This window comes from Callithrix jacchus, chromosome 3, assembly GCF_049354715.1.
Source record: "Callithrix jacchus isolate 240 chromosome 3, calJac240_pri, whole genome shotgun sequence".
Lineage (NCBI taxonomy): Eukaryota > Metazoa > Chordata > Mammalia > Primates > Cebidae > Callithrix > Callithrix jacchus.
Genome location: NC_133504.1, coordinates 7,229,108 through 7,246,734, shown reverse-complemented (window position 1 = coordinate 7,246,734; position 17,627 = coordinate 7,229,108). Strand labels below are relative to the sequence as shown.

The 17,627-nt window shown below is 45.5% G+C and overlaps 1 protein-coding gene across 8 annotated transcripts in view; it reads right to left on the bottom strand.

Moving 5' to 3' along the window:
• ENPP6 (ectonucleotide pyrophosphatase/phosphodiesterase 6) overlaps nucleotides 1-17,627 on the bottom strand; it is a 179,693-nt gene that overhangs the window by 51,815 nt on the left and 110,251 nt on the right. The window lies entirely within an intron of this gene.

Below are 17,627 nucleotides of genomic sequence, written 5' to 3'. Positions count from 1 at the left end.
CACACACGATGATGTTTGCTGTAGGTTTTTCAGTAGATATCCTTTATCACATGAAGGGTGTAGGGTACTAATCATCCAAGTTTATTTTAATAAATCCTACTTAGGGATTGTAGCAATTGTTTTTCATGTATCTACTGAAATGATCAAATGATTTCATTCTATTATGGTTGTAAATGATACTGATTGATTTTTAAATGTTAAAACTGGGGTGTCCTGTTATAAACCCAATTGGTTGGCATATATTATTCTATTTACATATTGATAGATTAAGGATGCAAGTATTTTATTTGGAATTTTTACATCTATGTTCATGAAAAAAGTTGTAATTTTACTTTCTTTTAATATGTTTCTCACATTTTAGTATCAAGATTATGCCAACCTCATTGTGGAAGTGATTTATCTTTTTTTTTTTAGAGCTGGTATCTCACTATGTTGCCCAGGTTGGCCTTGAACTCCCAGACTCTGGATATCCTCTTGCCTCAGCCTTCCAAGTAGCTGAGAATACAAGTGTGCGCCACCCTGCCTAGCTCGATTTATCTTTATGCATTCTCTGAAATAATTTTTGCAAGATTGTTATTATTATTTCCTTAAATGATTGAAAACTTTACCAGTGGAGGCATCTAATACTGGTTTATTATTTCAGGAACAGTTTTTAAAGATTTAAGTTAAAAACGGATATAGAACTACTCCAATTTTCTATAACTTTCTGTCTGTTTTGGTGATTTTTCCCCTAGAAATCTACTTCATCTGTGTTTTAAATACATTGGTGTAACATTTCATACCATGTTACTGGCTTTTTAAGGCCAACAGGTTCTCTGTTGATGTCCTTTTTTTCATTTTATTATTGGCTATTTTTGTCTCCTCTTCATTTCTTTATTAGCCTTGTCAAGTTTTCATTCATTTTAATGGATTCTTTTCCCCGAAAACAAATGTGGCTTTGTCCATTTTCTTTGCTGTATATTTTCTATTTTATCCATTTCTGCTCTTTATGATTTTTCTTCTTTGTATTTGGGGATAATTTAATTTGCTATGAGTTGGAGACAAATCGTTACTTTTGGCCTTCTTAGCTAATGCATCTGGTATCCCTGCTGGTTTCCTTTTAAGGATGACTTTAGCTGCATTCCTCCTCATCCACTACATCTTCAGTAGCATTTTTAGTATCCCTCAGCTCAAGATTTTTCTACGTTTTCATAATTACTTCTTTGAATCAGAAATTATTTAGAAGTCTCTAGATATTTTCCAAATATATGAGGATTTAAAGGTTTATACAGTCAGAGGACACATTGTGATGATTTCAGAGCTTTTCAATTTGTTGAGAAGTGTTTTATGGCTAACCTATGGCCATTTTGATAAATATTTAATGTATACTTGAAAATAATGTTTATTCAGCAGTTAGATGCAGAGTTCTGTAATTTCAATTAGGTAAAAATGTAAATTATGTTATGCAAATTTTTGGTATCTTTCTAACTTTTGCTCTCTTATTCTATCAGTTACTGAGAAACGTGTGTTTAAATCCACTATTATCATTGTAAATTTACCTGTTTCTCCTTTTGGTTCTGCCCATTTTTATTTATTTATGTTGAGAGTGTGTAAGTAAGAACATTACACTTTAGAACTGTTACATCTTCTTGGCAGATAAAAATTTATATCAACATGAAATGTCCTTGACTTAAAAACATTCTAGGCTTAGACTAATTGCCTGACGTTATTGCAGCCTCAGCAGCTCTCTTAGTGTTCTGTGCAGTGTATCTTTTTTTTTTTTTTTTTTTTTTGAGACAGAGTTTTGCTCGTTACCAAGGCTGGAGTGCAATGGCGCGATCTTGGCTCACCGCAACCTCCGCCTCCTGGGTTCAGGCAATTCTCCTGCCTCAGCCTCTGGAGTAGCTGGGATTACAGGCACACGCCAACATGCCCAGCTAATTTTTGTATTTTTAGTAGAGACGGGGTTTCACCATGTTGACCGGGATGGTCTCGATCTCTTGACCTCGTGATCCACCCGCCTCGGCCTCCCAAAGTGCTGGGATTACAGGCTTGAGCCACCACGCCCTGCCTGTATCTTTTAAAAATGCTATTACTTTCTACTTTCTGCATACTTACATTTAATGTATGTCTTTATAAGTAACCCATATTAGCTTTTGATTTTATCTTGTCTGATGATAGTCATTTTAAAGTAAATTTCTATCAAAGTTTAACACAGACACAAAAATGTGAGTAATTAACTCATGGGGTACTGTTCAGTGAATCCTTAAAAGGTAAAGACAGCTGTGTCCAGAGTACCCACATCAGAAAACAGAACACGGCCATCACCTATGGGCACCTTTTCATTCTCTCTTCTCGTCACTGTTTGCCCAAGAGTGAATACTGTTTTAACACTGTACATTAGCTTCGCCTGTTTTGAATTTTATGCAAATGGAACATTACATACATTCCAATTTGTTTAACAAAATATTAATAAAAAAATAAAAACTTACACTTAAGGTATTTTCTGATATTTTTGTGTTTAATCAGCCAGTTAACTACATTTTATGTTCATCACACATTTGATAGTTTTTCTCTCCTTCTTTAATTTCTTTTGAATAAAGTATGCATCATTATTACTGTGCCATTTCCCTTCCTCTATTAGTTTGCTGTTGATATACTATGACTAATCTCTTCCTTGCAAAGGACCCCCGAGATGATAAAAATGGGAATATTGGTCTATTAAAGCCTAATATAAATTTTCAGCTCCATGACTTCCCAGAAATGCAAGACTTAACTCTGAAATTTACATTTCTCCTTAACTCTGAAAATTACATTTATTTAGGTTTACCTACGTACTCACCCTTCATTCCTCCTCCGTTTCTGTGCTTCCGTCTGTGATCATTTTCCTTCTGTCTAAAGAAGTTAATATTTCCTTTGCTCTGGGCCTGCTGGCATTAAGTTCCCTCAGTTTTCTATCTCTGTTTACTGTGCTGCTGTCTCAGTTTACTATGCTATCATTTCTGAAGAATATTTGCACTTGATATAGAATTTTAGGTTGATCAGGCTGGGCACGGTGGCTCATCCAGCACTTTGGGAAGCCAAGGCAGGTGGATCACAAGGTCAGGAGATTGATAGCATCCTGGCCAACATGGTGAAACCTTGTCTCTACTAAAACACAAAAAATTAGCTGGGCATGGTAGTGCACACCTGTAGTCCCAGCTACTCAGGAGGCTGAGGCAGGAGAATCACTTGAACCTGGGAGACAGAGATTGCAGTGAGCCAAGATCATGCTACTGCACTCCAGCCTAGCAATAGAGCCAGACTCCATCTCAAAATAAAAAAAAAAAAAGGAATTTTAGGTTGATCTTTGTTTTCTCTTTCCATTCTGAGAATCTCATTCCATTGTCTTCTTGGATTCCAATATTTTGTTGGAAAGTTAGCTGTCAGTCTTGTTACTGTGCCATTGAAGAATTTTCTCTGGCTGCTTTTAAGATTTCCTCATTGTTTGGTTTTCAAGGTTCTGAAATGCATGCTGTTCTTTCCTGTGTTTCACAGGACCTCTTGAATGCATGGTTTGCTGTGTCCTGTCATTTTTGGGAAGTTCTCAGTTATTACTACTCAAATGTTACTTCTGTCCCATTTCCCTCTCCTGCAAGTCTCTTACATTCGTTTTGCCTTGCTCATTCTTTTGCCTCTTCACGTTTAAGCTGGATTGCTCTGTCTTCATTTCTAGAGTTCCCTTTTTAAAAAACATTTTAATTTACTAGTGCAGGTCTCCATTTTGTGATTTAGTCTTTCATCATCATTTTGTTTTGTTTCATTTTAGTTTTCTTGAGACAGAGTTTTACTCTGTCACCCAGACTGGAGTGCAGTGGTGTGATCTCAGCTCACTGCAACCTCCACCTCCCAGGTTCAATCAATTCTCCTGCCTCAGCCTCCTGAGTAGCTGGGACTACAGGCACCCACCAGCATATTTGGTTAATTTTTGTATTATTAATGGAGACAAAGTTTCAGCATGTTGGCCAGGCTGGGCTCGAACATCTTACCTCAAGCAATCTGACTGCCTCAGCTTCTCAGAGTGCTGGGATTACAGGTGTGAGCCACTGCATCCGACCTATAGTGGTTTTGGGTCTATTGTCTGCTTTTTTTCTCTCTCTTAGTTTTTCAGTCAGACCTTGGTTTCTCATATTTCGTTTTTCTAACTTGCATGCTACATATTGTATACATAAAATTGTAAATACCGCTTAACAGGATATGCAGTTATCTTCTAGTGAGCACAGTTTTGCTCACGGTGAGGATTCAGTCTATGAGCAGACTACCCTAATCCAGAGCAGATTCAGTCAAGGATTAAGATGATTTGAAGCTTAGCTGTGTCTTCATGAAGGCTTCTCCCTTGCCTATTTCCAGCTTATTCTTATTGCAAAGGTGTTACTTTTTATTGTTCCAACTGAAAGTCCAGGATATTTACTAGATTTCTTTTCCTTGGTGGACCCCGAACCCCAATTTTTGTCCTTTCCCCTATTCAATAGTGCTGCCATGTCTGATGGCGTCTCAACTGCTGCTTTTGTGATCACCATTTGACTGAAGGAGACATGGGGTGCCGATTGCCAGATGCACGTCTTTCTCCAGGTCGGGGCATGGCTCTGCTTTATCACATGCATGCACGCGTGCACTCATGCACACATGCATGCAGGCCAGTGGCTTTTCTAGTTGTTCCTGGAGAGACGAGTTGTTTCAAAACAACTTAGCTGGGCGTTGTACCAAGCGGAAACTTACATTTCAATAAATAATTTTTAAACATAAAAGGTTACATTTTATTAGAAATCATCTTTACATTTTATTAGAAACACATGCTGTAATGAAAGAAACAGGTGTGCTTTTAAAAATTAATCTGTATATCGATGGATGACTATGATTGATTTCTAGAATGAGGCAAATTCAGAATCAATGCTATTTCTGGCCATTAAATGTAAGTGCTGAGAAAGTTGTTCACATAAATAAACATATGGAAATAGGAGCTTTTTGTACCAGTGTCATTTAATTCTTTGAATGCCAGAATCACACAATGATCTATTATGATGTGTTGCAAAACAATATTTCAGCTGACAACTCAATTAAGTTTTTCTTAAATAATTTCAAGGCAAGCATTGGAAATATCTTTTTTTTTTTTTTTTTGAGACGGAGTTTCACTCTTGTTACCCAGGCTGGAGTGCAATGGTGCAATCTCGGCTCACCGCAATCTCCACCTCCTGGGTTCAGGCAATTCTCCTGCCTCAGCCTCCCGAGCAGCTGGGATTACAGGCACGCACCACCGTGCCCAGCTAATTTTTTTGTAATTTTAGTAGAGACGGGGTTTCACCATGTTGACCAAGATGGTCTCGATCTGTTGACCTCGTGATCCACCCGCCTCGGCCTCCCAAAGTGCTGGGACTACAGGCTTGAGCCACCGCACCCAGCCAGGAAATATCTTTTAAGTGTTGTTATTTTGTTACTGGATTCATTTACTTTCCAACGTTTACATCAATATTTTGGCCCATCTGTCTGGTGCTAAAGGCATTTATATACTGTGGCAGTGCACGTTACTAATGTTTCTCTTTCTTACATAAAGCAAGAAAAAGCATTTTTTAGTCAGGATGATTTTAGTAATACAAAGGAACTTGAGGACCTTAGAACTGATTTCTTGAAAACAAATCTTGCTCCTGGAGATCCTTGAGAATTAAGTCTGAAGACTCCCGAACTAAATAAGCAGGCAGCGGTAGCTCTGCTTTAACTGCGACGTCCTGAGGGCAGCTGGGCCTGAAGTGGCACTGACAGTCGGAGGGAAGAGGTGAGATTGGCTCACAGGGGCCCAAGTTTTTCTCTTCAATGTCATCCCCCAACTAAAGCTCTGTGTGCAGAACAGAGAGAGGAAGAAAGTTCGAAGCCAGGGCAAATAGGACATCTTTTTACACTCTACTGAGATGATTACAGGGTCAGATAATGGGGTGAGAAGATCCTATCCCCACCCATCACAGGGTGCTCTGAATGCAAGTCCTGCAGACCCCATTCATTGGGGTAGAAGTCATGTGTCTCTGAGAACAGATGGGACTACCACCCAGGTGGATGGAGACTGGGCAGGCACAGTCCTTCTGCTCTGTCTCTGCAGAGCGGTCTCTCCTTGGTGAAATCTCAAAAGGGAAAACATCTCACCTTACCTCAAATGTTAAAACCCAGAATGAATAAATGACTGGTGAAGGCGGCAGTCAGCAATAAATGGCAACCACAAAACAGCGTGGAAGAGAGAGCAGTTTTACACTGAGCAAGGTTAATTATTCCGAGGTGAATTTGCGTGGGAGCTTTGCTTTGTTTTCCATAGTCTTTATCTGGAGGAAATCAGCAGACTGGAGCGGGGGGGTGTTGTGTGGGTCCCAGGGGGCAGCTCTCTCATCAGGAGTCTGCAGCCCCTCTCCTGGATCTCCCACAGGCTCAGTCTGTGAAGTGGGCGAGGGTTGCTCAACCTCGCAGGCTGCTGCCTCCAGGCCATTTTCACGGCTCTGCAGAGAGCCTGGAATCTGGACAGCTGAGATTTTGCAAGTCACCCCAACACAGCTGGGGAAAGCAGGGCTTTCTGAATCTCTGCCTCAGGCTCCTGTGGGAAAGGCACAATGGCAATGGCCAGCCTTTTGCAGTTTCAAACATGAACCAGGAACCCGGGGCAAGATTTTGGAGCTTTATTCCGTCTTGTTTCCCCCTCATTCTCAGGGAACATTGCAGGGTAATGCCCTTAATTAGGGCTCCTAGTTTAGGACCTCTTATCTCTGTTGGGAGCCTGCCTTCTTGCCAGGTTTTCCCACCTCGGGCAGTCTCCTTTCCTAGCCTAACAAACACAACCTGGTGGAAAATGGAGCATTAGAGAGAACTTACAGGAAAACCAATGACGGTCACCACTACGCCCATGTGCTTTTGTGCAAATAATAAGGCATTTCTTCTTCAAAACATGTAACTTCTACCCATTAGAAAATTAATTCGATATACTTATTTTTTCATAACACCTTAGCGGCTTGGACCAAAAACTGTCAACACAAATATGCAAATCTGTAACATCTACAATATGGACAGTGCCCCATAGATGTGGCATCCTGTGCAATGAACAGCTTTCACAGCTGTACGTACAGTCTTACATCAAACCCCCTTCGTTTCCAGCTGAGAAAACAAAGGCCTCCTCTGGGAGAAGTGAGTATCCCCAGGTCCCCCTGCCTGCCAGCCCTCAGGTCTACTCCGGTGCTTTGCACCGTGCACCCTGCTTTCCTGAAGGAGACTCACTTCCCGGCAACTCTCTCCGAGGACCACCAAGTTGAGCCCATAAAAATTACATTTCTCCAAACTTCCTAGAGCCCAGGTCGCCCCTTCCAAGTGTAGTTCCTGCTGCCTGCCAACTTTGACACATCTCATAACAATAACCCCTGTGCGCTGCATTTTATGTGATGTGAGACAGGTGTGCAACTGTTGAATCCATGTCTCAAGAGAGCTTATTAAAACAGCTAAGCCAATTAACTCTCTTAGAAGCATGTAACCTTTTCCAGGAAAATACATCTGAGGCACAGAAGCTTGTGGGAACAAGTCCTTGGGGGAAAGCACGGCCTCTGATCTCAGAGACACTTTCCCTAGGGTCCGGCTCGCCAGCCGGGGGATGGGGGACCTTCGGCCGTGGCTCCCTTCTGAGGCAGGGAGGAAGCGGGTGGGCTGGCCTGAGCGCAGGGTGACCCTGCAGACTGGCCTTGTGTGTAGTGGTGAGAGCAAGCTGGGGAAGACAAATTAGATGAGAACCAGCTCATCCATTAGAGCTGATTCTGAAAACTCAACTGAAAATGACCCACTGGGAATTGAAAGTGACTAACAGGAAACCAGGATGAGAGGGACATGTGCCTACCCAGGCTGAGTCTCAGCTGCAGGAAGGCAGGTGGTGAAACTACAGCCAGGCGTGACGAGGCCAAATGCCGTGCCTTCATCTACCTGCTGGTTAGCTTTAGATCAGAAAAAAAATCCCCAGCCCAGGGTCAGGGACTGTACTTCTCCAGAGTGGGACCAGGAGAGAGGAATGAACGGCCACTACTGGAATGACAGTCCCTGCATGCCACTTGACATTAACGATCCACAAGGTTTTTGTGTCTGAGGCACGTGCTTCATGATCTTCCCCGTCTTGAAAGGATTACAGTGACTCCACGCTTCCCAAAAAGGAAGCCCTCTCGGATTTCGGCACCACATGGTATTCCTGACCAAAGGCCCCTTCTCCGAGGTGCTGGTTTCCTAGCATGTGGACCACAGCACACTGGACCTACTTGGGAGGCACGATGCCGACACATCCCTTAATGCAGAGCTCCTCGGCGTTGCTGACCCTCTTGCCCCTGTCTAGGGATTCCTTCCTATCACCTCCAATTTGAGTCTGTGATTTCCAAATCTTACAAGTGACCTTATCCCTCATGTCCACTGGGGTCTCTTGGTCTCCCAGGCTTTTAAGGTGATTCCAAGCCCAGGCTCTGGCATCCTCTTCTGAGGGCTTATTTATTTATTTTATTATACTTTAAGTTCTGGGGTATGTGTGCAGAACGTGCAGGTTTGTTACATGGGCATACACATGCCATGATGGTTTGCTGCATCCATCCCCCTGTCATCTACATTAGGTATTTCTCCTAATGCTATCCCTCCCCAAACCCTCCACCCCCTGCTTTCCCTCCCTTAGCCCCCACCAATCCCTGATAGGCCCCAGTGTATGATGTTCTCCTCCCTGTGTCCATGTGTTCTCATTGTTCAACACCCACTTATGAGTGAGGACATGCGGTGTTAGGCTTTCTGTTCTTGTGTCAGTTTGCTGAGAACTATGGTTTCCAGCTTCATCCATGTCCCTGCAGAGGACACAAACTCATCTTTTTTTATGGCTGCGTAGTATTCCATGGTGTATATGTGCCACATATATATTTACTGGTTCTGGTTTGCAGGCGCCTGAGCTCTGCATGGCCTGTGGAACGACTCGCTCACCCTGAGGAACGTCTGTGCTTCCCGAGCCCCTTCTGCCTTTCCTCCTCTCTTCCTTCGCCGTGCTGCTTCCTCCCTTTCACCTCCCTGCCTCCTTTGCTTTCTTCCTGCCCTTCCTTTCTAGCCTCTCCTCCTTTTCTTTTTTCTTTTTTCCTTCAATATTAAAGCATCAGAGGACACGTTTTGGTTGCCGTTCCTGATCCAGCACTCAGCTGCTGTTAAGAAGTGGTCACAGCGCAGCTGCAGGGAGACGCGGTGAAGCCTGAGGCCGGACCCCTCTGCACACGTCGGGCTGTGATGTGATTATTTTGACACACCTGGACCCATGGTTAGTCTCTAAGCTTCCTGGTGGCAGCGCTATGGCACATCCCATCTGTGTCCCATGTGTCAGGTACACAGGCCACACAAGAAAACCACGTGGAACGGACACATCAGTGAACAGCACAGGCAGTTGATTCCCAAATTTCTTTTTCAGATAAACTCTTTTCCCAAAGGAGTCCCAGCCATTTCCTGCCTCTCCAGCCCCTTGAAGCTTCACTGGGAAACCGAGGGCAAGTGAATGCAGTTTGCAAACCTCCGGTAGTTGTGTGAGGCATGGCGGGGAATCCCTCACTGGAAGCCCATGGGGCCAGGGGCTGCCCAAGAGTGAATGGAATGCTATGCAGTTCTGTTGAAACAGACTTGGAACAAAGCAATCTGGCTGAAGATAATTTGGTTAGCACACCAACTTAGTCAAAACAATAATTTGGTTTAAAAGGAATATTCACACCTCTTTGATTTTAAGTGTTTCTTTTGGGGGGGGGGTTAGCTTGTCTGCTGTTACTCACCCTGTCCTTTTTGTGTGTACATCCCAGTTTATTTTCAAGGATTGACTAATGATGTTTAGATATTAGTTGAAGGCTGGGCACGGTGGCTCACGCCAGTAATCCTAGCACTTTGGGAGGCTGAGGCAGGCAGATCATGAGGTCAGGAGATCGAGACCATCCTGGATAACATGATGAAACCCTGTCTCTACTAAAAATACAAAAAGTTAACCGGGTGTAGTGGTGCACACCTGTGGTCCCAGCTACTCGGGAGGCTGAGGCAAGAAAGGAAGGAAAGAAGGAAGGAAGGAAGGAAGGAAGGAAGGAAGGAAGGAAGGAAGGAAGGAAGGAAGGAGGGAGGGAGGGAGGGAGGGAGGGAGGGAGGGAGGGAGGGAAAGAAAGAAAATGACAAAAGACAAAAAGAAAGAAAGGAAGGAAGAAAGAAATTAGTTGAAACAACTTGAATTGTTTTTCTTGATATAAAAACAATGATGCATCCCTGCTACACAGTCAGAAATTATAATGTTACAGAAATGAAACAGCTGTGAAGTCCAGAGCTGGTCAGGGTGCCCCGTTAATAAATGCAGATGCTCATTTTGCAGTCCCCGTGATGCTCAGCAACATTAAATGCTCACGAGGCTCACTCCCGTCTTGCAGTCTTTTGGTCTCTGTGACAAGTGTCTGTCAACAGTTGTCGACTAATGTCACTGTCTCAGAGACACCTTTCCCTGCCACTCAGGTGGGACGGGGCCCTTATCAGATGGCTACACAGAAAGCGACACTACTTCTTCTGGCATTTCCCAGCTCTGCGGGGCTTCTGCTTCTGAAGCCTCTCCTCCTCCTGGGTGTCCTTTGCAGGCTCACTGTCCTCCATCTGGTTACTAAAAATTAGATTTCCTCAAGGCTGTGTTCAGGTCCCTTTTTTCTTTCCAGTTTGCACTCCCTCTGGGTGAACTTCTCCATTCCCACAGCTGCGTTGACCGCTGATGCACCATGGAGTCCTGTCTGTCTATCTCCAGCTCTCTCGTCTGAGCTCCAGACCTGCTGGCTCGATGTCCTAGAGCCAAATCCGACATGATGTTCCTCTGCCTCCAGACTGCTCCTGTCTCAGGTCCGCCCGCTTCCGTGAAGAATCACCATCTATGCAGTTCTGTGAGCAGGACGCCCACAGCCATGCCCACCACTGCCCAATCCTGTACTCCCAAATCCAGTCCATCAGCAGGTCCTGGCAGTTCTAATTCCTAAGTGTGTCTCGAACCCAGCCACTTCTCACCACCTTGTAGACCAGTCTGAGCCATGCTCACCTGCTCCCAGGTTTCCACTGTGACTTCCTGATGGGTCATGTGCCCTCATCCACCCACCCTGGATGCCGCCATTTCATTAAGGTTGCAGTCAGAGTAGTGTTTTCAAAATGCAAGTACGATGCCGTCACGTTCCTTAAAAGATTTCTCACTCATTTCAGAAGAATAAATTCTTCAGCGTGGGCCGGGTGCTCCCACCCAAAATCCCAGCTCCTTGGGAGGTTGAGGTAAGAGGATTGCTTGAGCCCAGGATCTGAGACCAGCCTGGGCAACATAGTGAGCTCACCGCTCCCCCTGACCCCATCTCCACAAAATGTAAACACTTAGCTGGTGGGTTCGTGTGCACCTGTTGTCCCAGCTACTTAGGAGGCTGAGGTGTGAGTATCCTTTGAGCCCAGGAGGTCGAGGCTGTAGTGAGCTATGATTGCACCACTGTACTCCAGCCTGAGCAACAGAGAAAGACCCTGTTCCCCAAAAAAGAGTGTTCAGGGTGGCTCATGGAGCCTGGCCCGGCCTCAGCCTCTCTCCAGCTTATCCACACCACAGCTTTCCTCCCTTCTTTCAGCGTCTTGAAACCCCCATGCCTCCCACCTTCTCCAGGACCTCGGCACCCGCTGCTCTTTGAGTCTAGGGTTTCCTTCCCACCTTACCGATGCCCTCATTGTCACTTTCTAAGGACACGTTTGTTAGCCGTCTCAGATGGAGCTGGACTGATTACACGATGTCACTGTGCTTGCTTTTCATTATTGTACTTTTCATACCTGTACTTTTACATTTATTTGGATGAGAATTAGACTGTCTCTCTCCTTCGCTGGTTGGTAAGTTCTCAGGAAGGGGTGCAGGTGAGGAGGGTCTGTATCTGCTTTTGCTCACGGTTGTCTCCTGAGAGTTCATTCCAAGGCCTTGAGTCACACCTTATAAGATGTTTGGTGAAGAAATGGATTCGCCATGATTTGTGAAGGATGGAAGTCCATCTCTGGATTTCTCTTTAAGACTTTCTAATCAACATAATGGATGTCGCTAAAAACTATGCACTCTTTTGGCCAAGAAACCATCCTGCAACGGGAGACTGGATGTGGCTAGGCAGGTATAAAAGCTTTTGAACACGGGAGGAATCACTTCTGCAGATAGCAGTCCAGACAGGCAGCGTCTCCTCCATTCCTCTGCAGCTGAAATGGTCGACGCCTAGAAACCCCATAGAATGCTTTTGATTTGAGGATCGTTTTGTGGAGACAAATCTCACTCTTGATACGTGAATTTGCAATCTTTTCTTGCTGACACAGACAACCTCAGTGGTGTGGATCTTGTCGAAGTTACTGATGAAGGAAATGATGCAATGTGAATTCGACCCAAAGAGGCCTACGGAATTCTGACCCAGGCCTACCCTTGCCAGACAACATTAATTGCAGAAGCTCTGGCTTCATTTGATACGTTGATGAGTTTTCAACACATTTCCATTGCATTAAAAAATCAAATCGATTAGCTATCATACGTTTGCCTGTGTTTTCACACCAAAGACCACTCAGCAATCCTCAGCATTGTAATCTCTACATGAGAACAAGAGAGTGAGTGTAATAACGTGGGTACATTCTTCTAGGAAGACCTCTACAGTTTTATCAGTTTCTTAAAGGGGTTCTTGACTAACGAGGTCAGGAATCAGCACATTAAACCTTGACCAAGGCCTCTTCCCGCCCGAAAATTACAGAAATCACGAAGTCTAACGCCAAACTGGTAATGGTATTAAAAAATAGTGGATGTCCAGATGACTCGTATTTGCAATGTCAAATATCTGCCTGAAAAAAATCCCGTTTTGATGCAGTGGTTTGGTGTCACATGCAGAGAGGCAATGACTTAGCTATCAGGTTTGTTCACACCTCTGTATGAGCAATACTGAGCTCCTAATTTTCCCTGTGCCTGAGTCTCTGCTTCTAAGGTCAGCCTGACTGTAGGTCGACAAGGACCTACCATGACAAGAAGGAGAAAGAGGCTGCAGCTGATCCATAATTCTCGACCCATAGCCAATGCCTGCCCCCATTACCCAGATGGCATCATGTTGATGATAAAGCTGAGTCGTATGCCCACCCATTAACTCCTCACCCTGCCCACTGCTGGGAAGTGTGGGGATGGAAACCAGGTGGAAAGGCCTCTCTACAGAGAAGGTGTCTTATTGGTCTGAAGACCTGCCCTGGACAGGAAGAGGCCAGGACAAGAGCCCAGACCCACACCCAGCACCTTTCAAGGACCATGTGAGTGGTTGCTCGGCTGTAGGGAGTTACTGCGAAACGCTTGGTGGAAGATGTGAACTCATAACTCCAAAGATTTTTAAGCACAAACTCTTAAAAGTTGCTATTTTTAATTCATTTTTTGTATTTTTTTTTAGACGGAGTTTCGCTCTTGTTACCCAGGCTGGAGTGCAATGGCGCGATCTCGGCTCACCGCAACCTCCGCCTCCTGGGTTCAGGCAATTCTCTTGCCTCAGCCTCCCTAGTGGCTGCCTTTTTTGTATTTTATACTAGACAGAAGAATAAACTTAAAGACTGCTGGCACAATGGAAGGTAGTCCTGCTTATCCAAAGCCATCAGGCTGCATTTTTGTACTGTATCTTACTATTCTCCCATATCCCCTGTTTCCCTCCATCCTCCCATCGTTCCTCTCTGCTTTTGGTTGCTTTCCAGTGGAAAGTGAACACTGGAGTCTCTTTCTCACCGGTGGCTCCCAACTCCCACCAATTCCTTTAACATTAAACTAGAAGACGAGGGTGGAGGGACTGAGTGAGGGAACAGCACACACTCAGCTCTCATTCCTGGCTGACACTACTGGGTCCTGGTTATACCATTCTGGCTGATTTTGGGGGTCTGCTCAAAGAAATCTTTGACTTAGGGCTTGGGATCATCTTCAGAGACAACATTTCTCCCTACACTCCAACAGCACCCTTGGGTGGGGTGCTAGAGGGCCTGCTGAACGACATTAAATGCCTCAGCTTGAGGTGGAGTACTGGACTCCACTGTGGAACAATTTTTCAGCCTGCCGCTTTATCTACCTGACAGGACAACTTGAACTAGTGCCATTTCTAAATTGCACTTCTAAATATTGACTTAATGGCGAGACTCAGCGTGGTCGCAACCTGGTTCACTAGAGCAGTGAAGATTTTCCAGGCCTCACCGAGAGGTCTGTACAGTATCCTGTGGGGACTGGAGAAGGAAGAGGAGGATTTAAGAAGAAAAATACAATCAAGTCATGTTTTGAAGAAATGCCCCTGCACCTCACTTAATCTTGCAGAGACACATGAGTGATCACCGGGCTATTGGCTGAGGCTGGAGGAAACCAGGGTGGACAGAGAAAGGATAGCAGCGACCAGAAATTCTGCAGCTGCCCCCAGGAAGAACAGAGGGTGCCAGGGCATGCCTTGCGGGGCTGGCAGCAGAGACAGCTGGCTCTCTGAGAGCTTCGTTTTGAGTGTCCAGTTCAGGAGGACTGGACAGTGTCTGAGAGACTAGAGACTTTGTATCTGTGGAGACTCCCACACAGGCAGCTCTTTAGCGAATCTTCCTTTATCTTCGTCACTGAGGAAATGCTACAAGGCTATCTTTACAGCTTCCTCGTCCTGGCCGTTTACACTGTAACTGATCTTAAGGCATTTTTGTCACTTTCCATTAGCTGTTAAACTGTGAATCAGAGGAAGGGATTGGTCCCTTCTTGTCCCGAAGGAGCTGTTTTGAAGGAGCAACAAGATATTTTTCATGCAAATTTGCTTTCAGATTTCTTTAGACACTCAGTGATATATAAATTTGTTTTCTCCAAGAGGAGATAAAGGCCCAGCAGTGTGACTCATGCTTGCAATCCCAGCACTTTGGGAGGCTGAGGTGAGTGGATCACCTGAGCTCAGGAGTTCGAGACCAACCTGGCCAACATGGTGAAACCCTGTCTCTACTAAATATACAAAAATTAGCCAGGCATGTTGGCACACGTCCGTAATTCCAGCCACTCCAGAGGCTGAGGCAGGAGAATCACTTGAACTTAGGAGGGAGAGGTTGCACTGAGCCAAGGTCATGCTGTTATACTACAGCCTGGGCAGCAAGAGTGAAACTCAGTCAAAAAAAAAAAAAAAATAGGAGATAAAGCATAATAAGAAGCCTCTGTACCGCTGCAGAGAGCAGTATGTACAACACGGCAACCGCCCCTCAGTAGCAGCTCCTCCCCTTTGCCATAGCACTGGCATCCTGGCTGCCGAGAAACCCTCTCGAGGAGATCTTATGTGAAGGGGGCTCTAGGGGGGCTGGCAGGGAGGTTCTGTGTGTGAGGGTGTGCTCTTCAAAGCAGGAAAAACTTGGCTGAGCGGGGCGGCTCATGCCTGTAATCCCAGCACTTTGGGAGGCTGAGGCGGGCAGACTGCCTGAGCTCAGGAGTTCACAACCAGCCTGGGTGACACGGTGAAACCCTGCCTCTACTAAAATACAAAAAAGTAGCCGGGCATGGTGATGTGCACCTGCAGTCCCAGTTACTCGGGAGGCTGAGCGGGGAGAACTGCTTGAACCCGGGAGGCGGAAGTCGCAGTGAGCCCAGATCGTGCCACTGCACTCCAGCCTGGGCAACAGAATGAAAGTCCATCTCAAAAAAAAAAAAAAAAAAAATAAGCAGGAAAAACTTAAATTCCAGGAGAGAGAAAAAGAAGTCAAACTAAGTGGATATCATGGGAGAAGGCCCTCGTGGTATTGGCCACATTCATCTTGATGGTCCTTAGATTTGTTTCCGGTGGTCCCTAGTGCGGTGTCCCCGTCCGTTCCCCCTGTGATGACTATGTATGTATTCATTGATAATAATGCCTCTGAGAATGGCATCAGAGTGCGACCCATGACCTCTGTGTCTGACCTCACACTTACTGGACAAGCCAAACTCGCCCCTGGGTGTGGCTCCTTTAGCAAGCCCGATGAGCTGGCCCGTGTGCTGACTCGCTTCCTTCAAGTCCAGTGCAGCTCCGTGAATAGTGTCTCCTTGTAAGATAATGGAATCCTCCTGAACTCTTCCTTTGCTCCAGAGTGTCTTGTGTCAGCCGCAGTATCTACTACGGACAGAATCTCAGGTATCTTCTGAAGAATCTGTGATCAACCCCCCTGAACCTGTATCTGCTGGGAGAACTGGCTATGTCTCAGTTGCTCGGCCCAGTCGTGAATTCCTGCAGCCTGCCCAGCATTCGGGAGCGCACGTGCGGTGCGGTCGCTGCTCTGCAGCAGCTTCTAGGGCATTTGCTGTGCCACAGCCGGGTCATGGGCTGCCTTCCGTGGTCTCCATGAAACTGTGCTCCATGCTCCTCCATGATATGCCCAGCATGGAGTGCCCAGCAGCTCCCCACAGGCCCACCTCCAGCCAACACCCTCCAAACGCCTGCTGAAGGCCCATGCATTCCCTCTCCACTGCCCCCTCCCTGCAGACCACACATCTCACAGCCAGCACCCTCTCACACACCCATCAGGCTGTTGCTGACCTCAATCCAGACCAGAACAACCCCCCGGCCACTTCGTTCCTTCTCCTACAGGCTGCTCTTCATTGAGACCTTCGACTTTCTAGGCCTCCCCTGGTATCTTCCTCCATAACAGCCATCAGTGGTGTGACACCATTGAGTATTAGGAAGACAAGTGTCTATTGTCACATGCGTGGGAAAGGTAAACTCCCCACCTACCTTAAGAATGAATCCTACCAATGGAAAGACAGGGGTAAGCGAATTACGCTGTTATCACTGAATCTCCTCATCCTTGATGAAAGATATTCAATGACCAAGTTGAGGGTATGTCAAGGACGTCTCACAGCAGCGAGGCAGTTCGCACAACTGCTTACCTCGCTGATCCAGGAGTCTTAACACAAAGGGACTTCACTTCATAGACTACCAAAAAATAGCGAGTGCTTTCAATTCTCTTTTCAATATTGTGGAGGAGCTCAAAGATGTATAGAAATGGTGCACTGTCTTTTTTTTTGTAAATCAAATAAGTACCCTACAATTTCTCTGTCTTGTATATCCAAAATGTTGCACATGAGAAAAGTAAGCTATCCTGTGCTGTTTGCTAAGTCAAGAGAATCAGGAAACAGCATTGTGTCTGCTCTGAGGTTAGGGAGCTAAAAACACATTTTCAAAACAATGTGTCCATATGACATATTTCTTTTTTCTTTTTTTTTTTTTTTTTGAGACAGACTTTCGCTCTTGATACCCAGGCTGGAGTGCAATGGCGCGATCTCGGCTCACCACAACCTCCGCCTCCTGGGTTCAAGCAATTCTCCTGCCTCAGCCTCCTGAGTATCTGGGATTACAGGCACGCGCCACCATGCCTGGTTGAGTTTTTTTGTATTTTTAGTAGAGATGGGGTTTCACCATGTTGACCAGGATGGTCTCGATCTCCTGACCTCGTGATCCACCTGCCTTGGCCTCCCAAAGTGCTGGGATTCCAGGCGTGAGCCACCGGGCCCAGCCTAACATATTTCTTAAATAAAGATTGTATTTGGGAGGCCGAGGTGGGTGGATCACGAGGTCAAGAGATCGAGACCAGCCTGGTCAACATGG